Here is a 15,108-nt window from a genome sequence, read left to right on the forward strand (position 1 = left end):
AATTAGAACCTTTTTGAAAAAGGAGAGGGGAAAAAATGTTTATCATGGCCAAATTATCCGATGTATATTGCCTATAGACTAAGAATAAAATCATAAAATTGATTTTACAGCTCTATAGAGCGAAAATATCCGACGATTTTAAATGAAAAATACCTTCATACGACGTATTTTTCGTAAAATTTTCCATTATTCAGATCTAAAAATGATCAAAGTCACGTAAAATAAGAAAATTCAATCAAAAAAGTTGATTCAAAGAAACAAAAATCAAAAAAAAATCGATTCATGGGTGAAAAAAAAGTGAGCCAACGTTACTAGGTTTTCCCAGGCGGTCACCCATCCAAGTACTAACCTAGCCCGATGCTGCTTAACTTCGGTGATCGGACAAGAACCGGTGTATTCAGCATGGTATGAACGTTGGCGAAAGTGAATGCCTTTTTTTAACGTAATAAGTAGTAAAATTTATTCAAATTCGAAGATTTGGGCATTAGGGGTCATTTTATGTGACCAAATGTGCTCCTTTCTCTTCTATCGAGAAAAGTATATTTTTAATTCATCAATTCCTTTGGGTATTATTATATTTATTATCCCAAAATGAATCGTTAACTGGACTGGAGTCTGTGTAAAAAGAAGCTTTACAGTTTACTTTACTAATTCTAATCATGGCTTGGGTAAGATTTTGTAAAAACTCTCAAGGGAATATGTGAAAAATATGTTCAATTGAGGTCGAGCAGGGCTTAAAAAATTTTACCAACAGGTACTAGAAGAGTAACAGTTTGAAAAAAAAAATAATTTGAAATAAATACATTAGTCATGTACAATTTTTATGGAATATTTTTCCAATTTGAGGAACAAGATTTGCCTCAAATGAGATGTATTTTCATGAGAAGTGAAAGTTTAAAACAGAAATTATGAATTAATCACATCTTCGTAAGAAAGATAAAGCATTGATGATTTGATTAAAGAAAATTAAAACCTACTTAAGTATTTAATAATTATGGAAGATTTTATCAACATTTTTTAGTTATTCGTCTCTAAAAATAATTATGGTCTCGTAAAATGAGAAAATTCAAACTAAAAATTCATGTTGAGGAATAAAAATTTAAAAAAAATCGATTCATTGATGAAAAAAAATTGAGCCAACGTTACCAGGTTTTCCCAGGCGGTCACCCATCCAAGTACTAACCTGGCCCGATGCTGCTTAACTTCGGTGATCGGACGAGAACCGGTGTGTTCAGCATGGTATGAACGTTGGCGAGTATAACTACCATTTTCTAACGTTTCAAGTCTATAAAATTAGGGGGAAATATTTTTTGCACGACGAAAAAGGGCGTCATCACGACAAGCATTTTTTCGTTCATAAAAGATGAATGAACGACGAAAAATTATGAAGTTCCACGCCAGATGACGCCCGACAATAAAGTATTTACGAACGACTACGATTTAATAACGAGATAAGCAGTATTCACGACAAAATAATTTCATACACGACAGAACATTATCAGTTCAATTACGTTTATATTTTGTACAAATTTTAACAAATAATCAACTGAGGGTTTCTTTCAAAAAAATTTGAGTGAAATTGTGACTCAGTAGAAGAGAACCAAATTGACCTAAGCGAAGCGAGGGCAAAATCTTAGGGGGAAAATGAGAATTTTGAGGATAGATCGGCGATTTTGTCGGCAAATAAACGATAATTAAATTCATGATTGTAAAAAATTTGAATTTTTGAAAACTGAAACTAAAATATTGTTGGAATTTTTATATTTTCCTAACTTTTTTGAATTTCTCACAATTTCCCAAGTTTTTCCTACTTTCGCGGAACCGGAGGGGGGCAAACTGTCTCTCCTTAGCCCCCTTTCGCTTCGTACCTGAGGTCAAAAAACAAAGGGGGTCATCCATCAAAGTCCACAAAACATTACTTCTATAAAGAACAATTTTTTACATACCTACTTCGTTTTTTTGGTATCATTTTAATATTTTGAAACGTTTATTTCTGTCGGTGAAATGCCTGTTTTTGATAGAAAAATTTTGTCGTGCATTGCCTTATATAGCAGTGGAAAGTAATTAAATGTCGTGAATTTTTTAATTCGTCGTTTGATACATTATTTTGTCGTTGGAGTACCTTTTATGTCGGGGTAAGCTCTTTATTGTCGTGAATTTCCAATTTAGTCGTGGAAATGATTTTTCTGGCGTGAAAGTGCCTATGCTTGTCGTGCTGACGCCCTTTTTTGTCGTGGTATTAAATCACACCCTAAAATTAGTCCAAATATTGAAAAAATGTGAATTTTTGAGAATTAAAATTCCTTAATTCCTTATGTATGTATCCTAAAGGTCCATCTTTCTCTTTTTTTAAAAAAAATGTGTTTAAATTTATTGGTAAATTTTTATAATTGCTCCACCACCTGAAGCATAAAAATACAAAAACTTCATACGCATTTGATCCTTAACTTCAAGGATAGATACTTAACCTAGGTACGATTTTCCATTCACTTCATAAAAAAAAATTCGAACCCAAAATATTTAAAACACCAAAATACTACTCATTTACTTCGACACTGTGAATACCTACCTTTAAGATACCTACTTACATGTTCTGCTGATACTCCAATGTCTAAAAATAAGCTACCTATATTACCTAAGTTCACCATATACCTACCTACCGTAATATAAGATGGAATAAAAGCATCTCACGAGAAGACATAACGTGAATGGAAAATTCACTTGGAAATGGGCTAATAAAACGAGCATCTACTCTACCTACATTATAACAAAATAACTCGAAAATTAGTACGACGTTTAGAGGAAGTTTCGAGCTATAAATTTCCACAAGCTTAAAATTTAGCTTTAAAATGTTCCATTGGAAAGCTCATCGTCGTAATATAAGAAAAAGCTACACTTTCGCTGGAAAATTTCCGTATAGTACACGGCGCGACGTCCCGAGTAGGCAACTTTATTAGCACTTCTTTTTTTCAAAATGTATTTCGTAGAAGAGAAGGCGACTAGGTACTCGTAATTGTACGTTATTGTTGTTTAAATACTTACATAATTATAATGTGTTGAGAAAAGAACTCACGTGTGGTCCTGTCCCCTTGAAGTGAAAAAAATTATCATCACTGAGTTTTAGATTATTGATTTTCATACACGTGAAGTGACTTTGTGTTTGGAATTTTTTCCCTTGCCACGCCTTCCCAGTGATCATAATGAGTTACAAGGTTAGGTACATTATATTTATTATTATAGTAATAAGGAAGAAATGGGGGGGGGGAAGAATGCCAAGATTTTAAATAAATTATCACAGAATCCATAGAATAATTATTACATTTTAGTATCCACAGAAATGCCCTGCCCCCTTCTTCGAGCCCTTATTTTTATGCTGCAGAATCATTTTTTAAAAATGGATTTTATTGTTCTAGATTTCTAAATTGGTCCATTTTGGCTAAAAAAAAAAAGAATGGGATATTTGATGCAGGTATTGTAAAAGTTGAAAATTTGTGCGAGGAGAATAATTGGAGAATAATTTTATTCTCATATGGACCTAATTCGGATAGAAGGATTTGGAAAACAGCGAACATGTCCTTATAGTTTTTATTTTTGAGAATTTCTCTAGATCGAGGAGTTGATTGTTTTAGTTCTAAAACTAGGTTGGGAAAGGGGGGTTGTGTGCTTCAAAATCAAAATTACCTATAGGCAATCACAATAATTTTTGCTCAGATCACAGATACTATTTGATTTATCAGTTGAACAAAATACTACAATCCTTTTTGAGCAAAAAAGTCAGCGAAGCTGTGTAAAATGTTGAAAAATTAACGAAGCACTGATTTTCAAATTCTTGGACAATTCTCAACCCCCTCCCCCTCCCTCCACTGCATGAATCAAAAGTTCCCTTTTTTGTATTGGTTAAACTTCTCACGAAACCTTATTTTTTTGTCAAAATTTAAAAATCCTGGTTTCTTGTTAGAAAAACCAGTGGAAATTGTCAAAAAAAATTTTTGAAATTGGAAAATTTTAATTTTTTGTCACAATTTCAAAAAAAATTTCTGGTTTATATTTCTAGAAATTTTTTGTAGCAAAAAATCAGTATTTGTTTTTCGAAGTTGCAAAACAACGTTTGTTTTTCATTATCTTTAAGTTTTTTTTTTTTTTTTTTTACAAACATTATTAAAAAATTGTACTCTTTTGCTAAAATTGTAAAAATGACTTTTGTGTCAAGATTTTCAAAAAATCATGTTTTTTCGTCAGAATTGCGAAAAAATGTTACTCGGATGTATGTACTTTTTTTGCCAAAATTGCAAAAAATTCTACTCTTTCGTTAAAACTGCAGTAAAAGAGTTTTAATTTTTAAAATCAAAATTTCCAAAAAATCTCGTTCCTTTTGATTCATTTTTGATTGTTTTTTTTGCAACAAAAAAGTACCTAATTGTGAGAAAAAAGTGACGATTTTTTGATAATAAATTTTTTTGTTTGCATCATTTTTTTTTACCAAAAAGCAAGATTTTATAATAGGTACTTTATTGGTAAAAAATCGATTTTTTTTGCAATTTTGACGAAAATAAAACTTGATTTTTTGAGGCAAAAAAGTAGGCCTTCCTGGAAATTTTGATTTTAAAAAAAGTACTTACCTATTTTTCTGCCCAACCCCCAACATTTTGATTATATAGAAGGACCCATTTCTAATTTCATCACAATGTTGAATGATCTTCAAATCAATCCAAAAACTCTCATCCAGAAACCAATATTATACCCCCCTTGGCTTCTAAAACCTCTTCAAGTCAACCTACAGCTTATCAACTACCCAAAAAATAGCCACTCTCCATTAGTAACAAAACAGAACTATCTTGAACTCTTATCAGAATACAAAAAATTCAATCTTTGCTTTACAGATGAATCAAAAATACCAACACTTCACACAGGATATGCATACTCTATAAATGATGGAATTTCAAATTTTAAAATCCATAACTGTTCTTCAATCTACACTGCCGAACTCACAGCTATTTTCCACTGTCTCTGTGACATACTCACTTATGAATCAGAAAATAAGTCCTTCTTAATTCAAAGTGATTCCCTCAGCTCACTAACTGCTATCCAAAATCTTTTTTCCGATCACCTTCTAATTCAAAATATTCATAAAACTCTATTTGATTTACAAAATTCAAACTTCTTCATACAGTTTATGTATGTACCCAGCCACGTTGGAATCTTAGGAAATGAAATTGTAGATATTAATGCAAAATCTGCCACCATCCTTTCTCCCCTTATATTTATCACAGCTGACGACCTCAAATCTATCTTCACCCAAAGCACACTTAAGAAATGGCAAAACTTTTGGTCCCTCCAAACCACAAACAAGCTCTTTCAACATAAAAAATTAGTCCATCCTTGGAAAAACCTCTCCCACTTAAACAGACTTGAAGAAATCATTATAACCAGACTGAGAATTGGCCACACAAAAATCACACATAATCACCTTTATGAAAAGGCCCCAAAACCCACATGTCAGTTCTGCCTGTCAGAACTTATATCTGTCCAACACTTACTATTTCAATGTCCCTCCTTACATCAGCACAGACTGTCCCTACAAATAGATGAAAGATCCCTATTCATACCAGACGACCCTTCCGAAATTAAAAAATTCTTAGACCTAATTAAAAAACTTGACCTTACCAACTCGATTTAAATCTCATAGGACGGGTGTAATAATCAAGTAATTACAAACACCCAAAAAAAAAAAAAAAAAAAAAAAAAATAATTATCAAAAAATCTCTTTTTTTTTAAAATCAAAATTATACGAATAAGTCTTGCATTTTGTCAAAATTCTAGAAAAACCTTTCTTGGTTCAGAATTCCAGAAAGTCTTACTTAAACACAGTTTCAGAATTTGATGCAGAAAAAAAAATTAATCATAATTACTAAAACATTTTGATTTTTTTGCCAAAATCACAAAAAATTATACTTTTTTTTAAAACTGTAAAAAAAGGCCACCAAAAGTGACAAAAAACCTCGTTTTTTTTCAATCAAAATTGACAAATAAATCTTGCCTTTTGTTAAAATTGCAGGAAAAACTTTTTTTTCGGTCAAAACTTCCAAAAAATCTCAACTTTTTTGTCACAAAAAACCCGGTTTTATTTCTTGTTCTAATTTGATGCACACAATAAAAAATGAATCTTATTATCAAAATAAAAAATCTTATTTTTGTTGCCAAAATTACAAAAAATTCTACTCTCTTATTGATCTGTAAAAAAAAGGGCACACTTTTTCATCAAAATTGTCAACAAGTCTCGGTTTTTTATTTTTGTTTTGTATTTAAAATTGCCAAAAAGTCTCGCTTTTTTTCAAAATTACAAAAAACCCTTTTTTATTAAAATTTCCAAAAAGTTCTTGTTTTTTGCCTCAGAAAATAATTTTTTCAGATCAAAATGGTAAAAAAAATCAGTTTTTTTTTACCAAAATAATCATAAAATTTTACTGTTTTGTGAAAAAAAATCTGAAAATGACCATGTTTTGTTAATTTTTAGAAAATACTTTATTGTAAGGCTTTACTTTTTGCCAAAATTACAGAACTTTTTTTGATGGACATTTTTCAGTACCTACGTTTTACTTTTTTTCCACATACTTAAGTAAAACAGTTTTTTTTTTTTTTTTTTTTTTTTTTAAATTAGAAATGATACAAACAAAAAAATGCATCATATAGTATTTTTTGTCTAAAGAATCTGTTTTTTCTCGTCAGAATTGCAAAATTGCAAAAAGAAGTAGATCTTCAGTACCTATTTATTACCTATTAAAAATCCCAGTTGACCACACGCTAGCAAAAAGCTAGCAAATTTTACGCTAGCGCAAATGGTGCCGGAATTTGAGACACTTTTTTAAAAAAATGCTAGCAAATCAGTTGCGATTAGGTCGCATTAGAGTAGCAGAATTGCGCACAAATAGCTAGCACGTAGCTGGCACAAAGCTAGCACAAAGCTAGCATTTTGTTGGCACTTTGCTCTGCATTCTGCTACGTACATGCGACTAAATCGCGACTGATTTGCTAGCAATTTTTGCAAAAAGTGTCTCATATTCCGGCACCATTTACGCTAGCGCAAATTATGCTAGCAAGAAGCTAGCATTTTGCTAGCATAGAAAAACTTTGAACAGTAAAGTAGTTACTTTTAATTAATTTTTAAAAATTCTGGGTGTTTACCTTTAACAGGTGGTAGTTTTCCAGGAAATTCCAAAAATTAGGCGACTGTCCCAGCTCAGAGCTAGCATAACGCTAGCATCTTGGGATAGTACAAGAAGAGTGATGTCACTTTTCTTACTTTTCAACAAGATACCACCTTGAGCTTATATTCAACTTGATGACACACTTTATCTAAGAGTAGCAAACTATACCATGAGAGAGATCGACGCTAGCAATTCGCTAGCATTATGCTAGCGCTTAGGTTGAAAAATCTCTTTATTAAATAAAAAATGAAGTTTTTTTTTTAAATAGAAAAATTGTCAAAATTTAAAATTTGAAAATGAAGTATCAAACAAACCATGAAAATGAAAAATTTCAAAAACATTTGAACAACATTTTAGTCCACGGCAATGGGAGTAATTGCACCCCCTGCCGATCTTCCGGGACAACTTTTTCTTTAATGGTGACATCCTAAGGAACATTTTAAAGCAAACTTGCTGAAAAAAAATTGGCCTTACTTACAAAATGGCGGCAATTTTGATTGAAAGGTCAACCGAAATCGCAGATTTCGCGTTTCAACATAGGACGTGCACAAAATTTTTCAAACCTTACAAACGTAGATCGAAAGATCATGCAAAAATTCATCACCTGTCAAAATTTCAAGTGGTAAAGTACCTTTTTCGATTTTTGGTGAATTTTCAAAAATCAAATTTTGGCCAAAATGTGAGAAAAAATCAAAATTTTACCAAATTGACCAAGAAACCTGAAATTTGGGATATACCCTATTTTCGACATGCCAAATCGATGGGAAACGGTTTCAACTTGTTTTGAGCAGTTCTGGAGCCTCCAGCAGATTTTTGAAACTCAAATTGAAGTTGTAAAGCTCAAATTTATTCTGAAAACTAATTTCAATACGCTACGAAGTACTTCAGGTGAATTTCAAGTCGTTTTGGAGCCTCCAGCGACTCTTTGAAAATTCCTGAAGCCTCCAGCAGATTTTTGAAACTTTAAATTTTCACAAAATTTCGTCAAATTGAGATGGAGAGTCGAAATTCATTCTGCAAACTGATTTTAATACGCTACGAAGTCGACTGCTTGTGGATTTCAAGTCGTTTTGGAGCCTCCAGCGAATTTTCGAAGGTTGTATGGCGTTTTTTGGAAAATTGGAATTTCCTAAAAGTAGCTGGAAGTTTCAAAACCATTTGAAACCTGCGAAGTAAATTTCAGCTTGCCAACTCCAATTGATAAATTAATGTTGTGGGAATTTCAAGTTTCAAAAGCCTACTGGAGGCTCTAAAATGACTTGAACCCACCTGAAGTCGTCTTCAGAGGGTGTTAAAATTGGAGTGTAGAGTAAACTACAGCTTTCCATGTCCATTGGATGAAATTTTGTTGTCCCCTTTAAGAAAAAATTTGCCCCGGAAGATCGGCCGGGGGGGGGGGGTGCAATTACTCCTATTGTCATATGCAGGAATATTTTTAATGATTTTTGTATGCGCGCTGAGGGATGGAAAAGATACTTGCTCGCATTTTGCTACAATAAATAACGCAGAAAAAGGTTTATTGGTGAGAAATGCGTAAGATCTGGTAGCACGTTCCTATCATTTGACTACAAAGAAAACGCCAAGTCACCAGATGCAGAAACTATAAGAGATATGCTTACATTTTTCTAGAGCCAGATGGCTAAGTAAATGCTAGCTCAGAGATGCAAGAATATTACCTGAAGTTTCCTATCATAAAACTGTGAGCAGGTACATATTAGTCAGTGATACGCTGGCATTAAGCGAGCAGGTATAGAGTGAGGCAAAAGCTAGCTGAGATATGCGAGAATATTGCTTGAACTTTCTTGGCATAGAATTGCAAGCAAGTATCCATCAGTGATACGCTAGCATCAGGCGAGCATGTATGAAGTGAAGTAAAAGCTAGCTGAGATATGCGAGAATATTGCTTGAACTGTCCTAGCATAGAATTGCGAGCAAGTATCCGCCAGTAATACGCTAGCATAAGGCGAGCAAGTTAAAGTGAAGTAAAAGCTAGCTGAGAGTCGCTGGAAAACAGCTCAAAAATTGCTAGAATTGAATTTGCTAGCGAAAAACTGCAAGAAAATCGCTTACTTTTAGCAAGATAATTATTGCTGGCCACAAAAAGCGAGTAAATTGCTAGCAACTTATCAAAACGCGAATAAAACGCTAGCTTTTTGCTAGCATGTGGTCAACTGGGATCTTAATTTTTTGCCAAAATTACGAAAAGTTTTACTCTCTTGATAAAACCGTAAAAAGTGATAATTTTTCCATCACAATTGTCAAAAAATTTCGGTTTTTTTAAATAAAAATTGCCAAGTCTTGTTTTTTCCAAAATTGCAGAAATATGTAAACATTTTTTTTTGGTCAAAATTTCCAGAAAGCCTTTCTTTTTTATTTAAAAAAAAAACTTGGTTTTTTTGTCAATATTTTGAAAACTTATAAAAATAAGGTATAATAATAAATGTCGATTCGACTTATTTGAGATCGATGGATTCAAATTTTCATTTTTTTTTTTTTTTTTTTTTTTAGATTTTTCTCTTCAAAGTCTCTGAAACTCTTCATTTCACGAAAAGTGAGCTTTTCTCTACTTGGCCGATCTTCATTTCAATTTTCAAATGTATCAACTCAGTATACTCAAGTAAGTGATGAGGATATCTATGTAATTGTAATGGATGCAAACCCATTATTCAATAAATCATCTCATGCTATCGAGTCAACCCCCCAAAGACTATAAAACCATCCCAGTGTATCGCGATCAAAAAACGTATCTATTTGACTGGAACTCGATTCAAAACACTCAAAAGTCCAGCGTACAAAAATATAAGTTAATTACGCTACAGAAACCGTATTACTTATATACTTACAAGTTATAATACAATCTATTATTTTGGTTTGTGATAAGGTATTATAGAAAGTTTTGGCTGAATAAACAAAAGTACTGCAAGGCGCAAGGCGAACAAAGCCTTCGGGAGGTAACGTACTACTACTCGTAGCATAACAGAGAAGTACACAATCTAGCACGTACTATAGTACCTAAAACGTTATAATATATCAAAAAATATTCAACTTGAACTTTCACCCAAATATAATGTATCAAAGTTAACTCGTTTATTCGTGAAAACTGAAAAGGACGATGAAAAAGCTTACACACTACCATACCATACTACTCGAATTAAGGCGCGAATTAAATGACTGAGTGGATACAAAAGTTGGATTTTTCACACATGAACTTTCCGGATGGCAAATTAAGTTTACGGTGAATTTAACTGCATTCCGAGGCACGGTTTAAAATTTTCTTACAAGAGGGAGAGGAGTGGGTTGAGGGGGGAGGGGGTGAGGTGATTTGCATTTTACGTGGGTATAGGTACGTGTAACAAATTAATTTATCTGCTTACTTGCGATGAAATGTCTTGTTTATTTAAAAGTTTTCAGACTCGGTTGTTGTGTTTTTTTTTTTTTTTTTTTTTTTTTTAATGTAAATTGTGCGAACAACAGACGTGTATGTGGAGAAAAATGCTCGCGTTTATTAATACACGATACCACCTCATTAAAGAATTTTCATCGGTACCTTTTTCGTCTTTTGATCCTGTACATTTTTTTTTTTTTTGGAAGGTGGGATGTTGAAAGTTTTTTTTTATATAAAATGAAACCTTTAGAGCGGTTATACGGTTTGGTTTTTGGTTTTCTTTTTCAAGTACACGCTACCATATAACCATAACGTTAAACGTAGGTAGGTAGGTACCTAGAAAACTGTATACACAATATCTTGGAAAATAATCGCGGATACATTTTTTTCTACATTATTGAATGTCAAACACATTCAACTCGCTGTTCGACGGTTCAATGGATTCATTCGCCAGCTGTAGATTTTGCTTTCGGCGTTTGATAATCATCTTGGGATTTCGTGTTTCGGAAAGATTTCCAATTTTCAAAAAAGCTTTATCGATGATTCGGCGGTATGTTTAATTAGTTTTTAGGTCGTTCGCATCGACGATAAGAGCTGGTCTTGTTTGTATAGTGTACGGTGTACCCTGTGTTTTTATAGCTCGTGCGGTCGCCAGCGCCACGCCACGCCGCAGTTTCGTCGGAATATTTTTAATTAGAATTTTTTAGCGAGCGAAATTACCCAGTCTTGAATACAAAATTAGTGCGGAGCACAATATACTGAAATTAAGCCCGAAAAAAAATTACGCCTCGCTGTTCTGAATAAGTTCAATTTACAACTTTGTAAAAATCTAGCCTATTTTATCTCGGTTTTTAAAAATCAATTTTTCCTTTTCGTATACGAGTAGCAGGAGATACAACTCGCGAGTGTTTTATTAAAAAGCAATATTCTGGGGAGTATTTTGAAAAAATAAAGGGTTGTGTATGAAAGTAGAAACCCAAATAAATTGTATTTTTTTTTTTGGTACTGGGATAGGCGAATTTTCAAGCAGCGTAAGTTAAGAGCTGGAGACATATTGGCTCCGATGGACTTTTTATGTATTGATTTAGTCAGCTGGTTGAAATCACAAGATGCGAGTTATGTTTTGGAATTTGTAACAAAAAAAATTACGTGTTTGGTGTAGTTTAAAAGCAGACCTATTTATTTTAGGCGGACGCGTTGCTCGGGTAGATTTATGCATTTTTTCAAGTCCTGTAGTTCTGTATTTAAGAAAGCCTGTACTATATTTTCATCGATTTACACTCGTTATCTGGGACTCTGGGTATCTTCTACCCTCAAAATTTTAACCCTAGATAGGTTCAAAGCTGATTTCACTCGAACTTCAAAATGGCGCTGTAAGTGGGAGCTACCATTTAAAATTCTGAAAAAATTCCATAGATGTACCTCTTGATGCTTTTTCGAAATATTCAATTTTCGAGATGAGATCTTCCAATGGAAGAGGAGCACCTTCTCCCCCCAATTTGGGCAAAACTTTCAAAAAAATAATCTGGGGTATGTGATATATCGAATTGTATGTTTTCGGTGACGCTGGACACGAATATGACGTCAGATTTTTGATTGGATCCCATCTGCGGCCCCCCTACTTCCCCAAATGAGGTAAAAGTTCATAAAAAAGTGTTTTGTTTGTGTGACACATGAAATAAGATGTTTTTGGTGGTGCTGAACACGAATATGACGTCAGATTATTAATTAGTGGTAAAATACTACCTAAATATTGTATTTCTAGGCAAAATTAAAAATAAGCTTAGCCATGTATAAGATGTAATTTGTAAAGGGTGCAGACACTGAGCGAAAATTTAAAAAACATAATCTTAATGTTAGATGGTTTTGATTAGAATATTTCTGAGCGCTGATGCTCTATGCTACAATTTTGTTTGATATTTGAGCGTTAGCAAGAGCGTCAAACGAGCTATGAAAATTTGAAAATGCTCATACTGACACTCAACACTCATGTCATGTCCGTAGCCTTAGAAATAGCGATATCATAACTTGAGAAACCGAGTCGAGTTCATTTTCTTGTACGATACTTTGGAATGCCGTGAAATTCTGCTGGAAGACTGAGATTAGTTGGTGAAGAGTAGCTTTATGTTCCATCAAAGCTTTGACTATATAATACTGGACTGCTAGCACCCAGTTAAATAACACGTGAATTTGATAACGCCATGAGGCGAACATAGATGGCGTTTATATGGCGTTATAAGGCTCTGTTCGCACCCTGTCTTACCGCACTTCAGCGGAATCACCCGAGTGAGCGTAAGCAACTAGGACGAATTATTCCCCTGAAGTGCGGTGAGAGGATGCAACCAGAGCCTTATAGAACGCGGACATGTTGGGATCGTCAATTTTACTTCGGCTAGCAGTCCAGTATTATATAGTCAAAGCATCAAAGGTGATTATGTAGTATTAACAAGCGAGAAGCGAATTGTTGAAATGGATCGTTATAATGCTTATTGAAGGTGCACCAGGTACTGAGATAGTTGTTTTCAGCAATATTGATATCCTTTAGGTATAAGATATTTTGCATCACCTTCGAGGCAATTGTGTAGCGAAATATTTTTCTCAAGATTGGTTAAGTATATTTTTGTTTTTAAGAACCATTGTTGTGAAGCAGAGCTGTGGGATCAAAATGATCCAGAAACTGGAACTGATTAAATCCCGATTCAAATCTGATCCCAAAACCAATCCCAAAACCAAAATCGTTAATTTTTCATGATCCTGAAACTAAAAAAATCCCAGGCCAAAACTGATATATAATTTTGAACCAGAAACAATCCCAGAACTGAAACAAAATCGATTCAGCTTTGGGATTTCAATTTTTGCCTTTTGTCGGTGATTTTATTTTGAAAAATGGTCTTTTTACATCGTCGTCGTCGTCGTGGTTCTTTGTCCTTTACAGGGCATTGGAAATCACATTTTTTGTGGTACCCTAACAGGGTGAGGTGAATGCCTATTGCCGCTGCGATTATTCTGGGGAATCGATGTTTTGAGCTTTCATGTATGTACTTAGTAGTTTCCCGTTGCATTCTACACTATCTACAAAGTAGCTCACACATCACTAGCCCGGGTTTTTACAACCCTGAGTTCTATAATCACTGCTACCTATAGTTGCTCAACCAGTTACAGCTTTTTGATACCAGCAACAGATTGCGTGCATTTCTGTTGCCTCTGCTGTTCTGGTGCTTGGAGCTTAACGTGTAATAGATGTTAAATGCACTACAATGTATACATTACATGTTAACGCCTGGTTCTCTAGTGGGATTTGAACCCACAACCTCTTGTTTAGATAGCCATGGCTCAACCCACTACTCCACTGAGCGTACCATTTTACATCATTTATTGTAAATCATTCAGATTACAATAAAAATTACTCGACGAAATCAGCAGAATATGCACTTAAAGCTTTAAACTAATCACTCCATTGGATTTTTCACGTCAAAACCTCCCATTTTTTAGACCCCTGCAAGGTTCATTAGTGAATTTGGGCTTGAAATTGGTTAAATTGAAAATCCCAATACCGAAACCGATTCAACCCAGAACCGAAACAAATTTTTCAATCCCAAATCGAATCCCAAAACCGAAATAAAAATTTGAAGAACGAATCCCAAAATGAAAAATTTTAATCTTTAAACTGAAATCCAATCCTGAAATTGTTTTGGTCTCACAGCTCTGTTGTGAAGATGTTTTGGAAGTTAATCCCTGTGCCTTATACACCATTGAACCTTGGCAGATCAGATTGTGGAAGTAGAATAGACAAAGTCTGTTGATTTTGATTCTTTTTTTTAGTGAAGTGGGATGGGCAGTTAGTCGACTATGAAGATATTTGTATATTTGCAGAAATTCATTTCATTCTTCCAGGTCAACGTTGTTATCCAATTCGCAGTCAATTGATTTCGCTTGGTACTTCTCTTTTAAATTCTGCAGTTCTTTAAATTCTTCGTCGATGATTTCAGGTACCTATGTAGTTTAGAGAGCAGCTCATCATCAGTTTTTATCTTCTTCAACCCATTGAATATTATCTTACAGTGGTGCCAAATGCCATCTGAACTCCTTGTCAAACTGGTATTGGTATCATTGTCGCTGTTGTCTCTGATTTCATTTACTTGGGGATGATCTCCATTTTCAGATGGTTGGTGGTTATGATCGAGAGTAATGTATTCCTATTAGACCTATGCACGGCCCCCAACCCAAATAGAACAAATTTTTTGAACTTTTACCCATGTGGGAGGTTCTGAGGGCCATGGATGAGGTAAATTTGAAAAACTACGGCTATATTTGTGTTCAGCGATATCGAAAACATATACCTCCATACTGCCTGGTGCAGATTGGACGAATACCCCCCCCCCTCCGAAAACCCCCGAAAGTCATCATTACACTTGTTATGAAAAAAAATGTTCACATGGTAGGTATGCATTGGACATCACTATTCAATGATTTGGGAAGAGATTTTTTTGAAAAGAACAATAATACATTGGACATCAC

At 33.9% G+C, this 15,108-nt stretch overlaps 2 non-coding genes across 2 annotated transcripts; both read right to left on the reverse strand.

The window, feature by feature from the left end:
* Positions 1 to 300: 300 nt before the first annotated feature.
* On the reverse strand, positions 301 to 419 carry LOC135846138 (5S ribosomal RNA). Its single transcript, XR_010558915.1, has one exon. It is a non-coding gene; the product is annotated as a 5S ribosomal RNA (ribosomal RNA).
* Positions 420 to 1,134: 715 nt separating this feature from the next.
* On the reverse strand, positions 1,135 to 1,253 carry LOC135846126 (5S ribosomal RNA). The gene has a single exon (XR_010558904.1). It is a non-coding gene; the product is annotated as a 5S ribosomal RNA (ribosomal RNA).
* Between the last annotated feature and the right edge of the window lie 13,855 nt (positions 1,254 to 15,108).

The sequence above is a fragment of the Planococcus citri genome, chromosome 4 (assembly GCF_950023065.1).
Source record: "Planococcus citri chromosome 4, ihPlaCitr1.1, whole genome shotgun sequence".
Classification (NCBI taxonomy): domain Eukaryota; kingdom Metazoa; phylum Arthropoda; class Insecta; order Hemiptera; family Pseudococcidae; genus Planococcus; species Planococcus citri.